We start from the raw sequence: 4303 nt of genomic DNA, 5'->3' as shown, positions 1-4303 counted from the left end.
AGAAAGAAAGAAAGAAAGAAAGGAGGGAGGGAGGGAGGGAGGGAGGAAGAAAGAAAGGGGATAAAATAAAATACAGATAAAATGAAAAATAAAAAATACTTATTAAGAAAAAAAAATTTTTTTAAACTGAAAAAAAAACACGGATGGACAGAACCGTAGGACAAATTGTAAAAGCAAACCTATACAGACAAAATCTCACACAGAAGCATACACATACACACTCACAAAAAGAGGAAAAGGGGAAAAAATAATAAATCTTGCTCCCAATGTCCACCTCCTCAATTTGGGATGATTCGTTGTCGATTCAGGTATTCCACCGAAGCAGGGTTCATCAAGTTGATTGGGAGATTTAATCTGCTGCTCCTGAGGCTGCTGGGAGAAATTTCCCTTTCTCTTCTTTGTTCGCACAGCTCCCGGGGTTCAGCTTTGGATTTGGCCCTGCCTCTGTGTGTAGGTCGCCAGAGGGTGTCTGTTCTTTGCTCAGACAGGACAGGGTTAAAGGAGCAGCTGATTCAGGGGCTCTGACTCACTCAGGCTGGGGGGAGGGAGGGGCATGGAGTGCAGGGCGAGCTTGCGGCGGCAGAGGCCAGCAGGCCGTTGCACCAGCCTGAGGCGTGCCACGCGTTCTCCTGGGGAAGTTGTCCCTGGATCACGGGACCCTGGCAGTGGCGGGCGGCACAGGCTCCCCGGAAGGGAGGTGTGGATAGTGACCTGTCCTCGCACACAGGCTTCTTGGTGGTGGCAGAAGCAGCCTTAGCATCTCATGCCCATCTCTGGGGTCCACGCTGTTAGCCGCAGCTCACGCCCATCTCTGGAGCTCCTTTAAGCAGCACTCTTAGTCCCCTCTCCTGATGCACCCGGAAACAAAGAGGGAAGAAAAAGTCTCTTGCCTCTTCTGCAGGTCCAGACTTTTCCCCGGACTCCCTCCCGGATAGCCATGGTGCACTAACCCCTTCAGGCTGTGTTCACTCTGCCAGTCCTCTCCCAGCGATCCGACCAAAGTCTGAGCCTCAGCTCTCAGCCCCCACCCGCTCCAGCGGATGAGCAGAACAGACTCAGGCTGATGAGTGCTGGTAGGCACCAATCCTGTGCGGGAATCTCTCTGCTTTGCCCTCTACACCCCTGTTGCTGCACTCTCCTCCATGGCTCCGAAGCTTCCCCCCTCAGCCACCCGCAGTCTCCGCCCGCGAATTGGCTTCTTAGTGTGTGGAAACCTTTCCTCCTTTACAGCTCCCTCCCACTGGTGCAGGTCCCATCCCTAGTCTTTTGTCTCTGTTTTTTCTTTTGCCCTACCCAGGTACGTGGGGAGTTTCTTGCCTTTTGGGAGGTCTGAGGCCTTCTGCCAGCGTTCTATAGGTGTCCTGTAGGAGTTGTTCCACTTGTAGATGTATTTCTGATGAATCTGTGGGGAGAAAGCTGATCTCCATGCCTTACTCTTCTGCGATCTTCTATCTCCCCCACTAACTGTTCTTATTTCCCGTTTCTTTCTTCCTTTCTTGATTTCACCTTTAAACAGTTAAGACTTTTCTTTACCCACAAATAACCATATAAATTAACATGAGTTTTTATCTATTATCTGGTTTAACAAATACTAAAATTAAAGTAAAAGATAAAAAAGCATAAATGCACAATGATAAAGAGACCAGAGGAAAAAACAACAGGAAGAGTAGACAAGATATGTCAACAAATTTTTAGCAAATGAAAAACAGATGCAGGATTTAAAGCTAAGAAAGCTGAACGTCAAGCAACTGCAGAGAATTCCAACAGGAGAAAAGCCAATTCACATAGCAAAAATCGAAAGGATCAGGAATTCGAGACACAAGATACCATAGCAGGCACAATGAGGCACAGAACTAAAAAACAAGGTAATTGGTTGAAAGCCTGTAAAAGAAGTAATCTCCAAGGTCCCCTCTGCCATCCAACCCAGATAAGTGACTACTATTCCCCAATCCCAGCAGGAAAGGTGGTTTATTTTGGAAAAATGATGAAACAGTGAAGCACCAGGTCCAGGGGCACAGTAAAAGAGGGCAGAGAGATGCTCAACTAAAAGTTAAAGGGATTAAGTGAAAGTCTACAATCTAACAGTAAATACTGTAGCCCTGTGTCTGCTTGGATCCAAGAATTCAGATAGAGGATTATTTTCTCCAAAAACTAAACAGTACCTGGAAGAAGATATGTAAGTATTATAAAAGTATTATAACCAAGCCAAGCCCAAACCTTGAACACAGTAAACTTTTTCTTTTTTTTTTTTGGCCACGCCATGCAGCTTGTGGTATCTTAGTTCCCCAACCAGGGATTGAACCCAGGCACCTGGCAATGAGACCAAGAAGTCCTAACCACTGGACCACCAGGGAATTCCACACAGTAAACTTTTTTTCTACAAACTATTTTGTTAACTTTTTAGTAATTATACAACAAAAGAAAATCAATCATGTGATGAAAGACTTCATCATGAGACAGAAGCCAAACAGAAAAGAAAGAAAAAAAGGAACTCATAGTAAACCAGGGACATGCCAGAAAATTTTTTAAAAATCAGTTAATATCCTCAGAAATATATGAGAAGATGATCCAGCAAACAAAAATAGGAGGAAGGGGGGAAGAGAGAACATGGAGGAAGAGTAAGACGTGGAGATCACCTACCTCCTCACAGATACATCAGAAATACATCTACAGGTGGAACTGCTCCTATAGAATACCCACTGAACGCTGGCAGAAGATCTCAGACCTCTCAAAAGGCAAGAAACACCCCACGTACCGGGGTAGGGCAAAAGATAAAAGAATAAACAGAGACAAAAGAATAGGGATGGGCCCTGCACCAGCGGGAGGGAGCTGTGAAGGAGGAAAGGTTCGCACATACTAGAAGCCCCTTCACAGGCAGAGACTGCAGACGGCAGAGTGGGGAGCTTCAGAGCCACGGAGGAGAGCGTAGCAACAGGGTGCGGAGGGCAAAGCGGAGAGATTCCCGAGCAGAGGATCGGTGCCGACCGGCACTCACCAACCCAAGAGGCTTGTCTGCTCACCCGCCGGGGCGGGCGGGGGCTAGAAGCTGAGCCTCGGGCTTCTGCCGGATCTCAGGGAGATGTCTGGAGTTGGCAGCGTGAAAACAGCCTGTAGGGGTTAGTGCACCACGGCTAGCCGGGAGGGAGTCTGGAAGAAGTCTGGAGCTGCCAAAGAGGCAAGAGAACTTTTCTTCCCTTTTTGCTTCCTGGTGCGCGAGGAGAGGGGTTTAAGCGCGCCGCTTAAAGGAGCTCCAGAGACGGGCGCGGAGCTACCGAAGAGACAGGACACTTTTTCTTGCCTCTTTGCTTCCTGGTGCGCGAGGAGAGGGGTTTAAGCACGCCACATAAAGAAGCTCCAGAAACGGGCGCGAGCCGTGGCTGTCGGCACGGACACCAGAGACGGGTGTGGGACGCTAGGGTTGCTGCTGCTGCCACCAAGAGGCCTGTGTGCGAGCACAGGTCACTCTCCACACCTCCCCTCCCGGAAGCCTGTGCAGCCCACCACTGCCAGGGTCCCAAGATCCAAGGACAGCTTCCCCGGGAGAACGCACGGCACGCCTCGGGCTGGTGCAGTGTCACGCTGGTCTCTGCTGCCGCAGGCTCACCCCGCATCCATGCCCCTCCCTCCCCCCGGCCTGTGCCAGAGCCCCCGAATCAGCTGCTCCTTTAACCCCGTCCTGTCTGAGACAAGAGCAGACACCCTCGGACAACCTATGCGTAGAGGCGGGGCCAAGTCCAAAGCTGAAACGCAGGAGCTGTGCGAACAAAGAGGAGAGGGGGAGGTCTCTCCCAGCAGCCTCAGGAGCAGCAGATTAAAGCTCCACAATCAACTTGAAGTGCCCTGCACCTGTGGAAAACCTAAATAGACAGCGAATCATCACAAGTTGAGGAGGTGGACTTTGGGAGAAAGATATATTATTATTTTCCCTTTTTTCTCTTTTTCTGAGTGTATATGTGTGTGCTGCAGTGTGAGATTTTGTCTGTATAGCTTTGCTTTCACCATTTGTCCTGGGGTTCTGACTGACCCTTTTTTTTTTTAATAAAATTTTTCTTCTTAATAATTATTTTTTATTTTAATAACTATATTTTATCCCACTTTATTTTGCCTTCTTCCTTTCTTTCTTCCTTCCTTCCTTTCTTCACTCCTTTCTTCCTCCCTTCCTTCCTTTCTTCCTCCCGTTCTTCCTCCCTTCCTTCCTCACTTCCTTCCTTCCTTTTTTGCTTTCTTCCTTCCTTCATTTCTTCCTTCCTTTCTTCCTTCCTTCCTTTCTTCCTTTCTTCCTTCCTCCCTTCCTTCCTTTCTT

General features: G+C 48.4%; 1 protein-coding gene across 7 annotated transcripts in view; it reads right to left on the bottom strand.

The window, feature by feature from the left end:
* RSRC1 (arginine and serine rich coiled-coil 1) overlaps window positions 1-4303 on the bottom strand; it is a 440472-nt gene that overhangs the window by 425202 nt on the left and 10967 nt on the right. For 2 of the 7 annotated variants that reach the window (XM_055081583.1, XM_055081595.1), the window contains one exon: window positions 1318-1402. The exons of the other annotated variants lie outside the window; for them this stretch is intronic. The gene's annotated coding sequence lies outside the window, so the exon portion shown is untranslated. The remainder of the gene's footprint in view (window positions 1-1317; window positions 1403-4303) is intronic. 7 annotated transcript variants of the gene reach the window in all.

Source organism: Physeter macrocephalus, chromosome 1, assembly GCF_002837175.3.
Source record: "Physeter macrocephalus isolate SW-GA chromosome 1, ASM283717v5, whole genome shotgun sequence".
NCBI lineage: Eukaryota > Metazoa > Chordata > Mammalia > Artiodactyla > Physeteridae > Physeter > Physeter macrocephalus.
The sequence above is the reverse complement of the archived record's forward strand: the minus strand, read 5'-3'. Positions and strand labels throughout refer to the sequence as shown.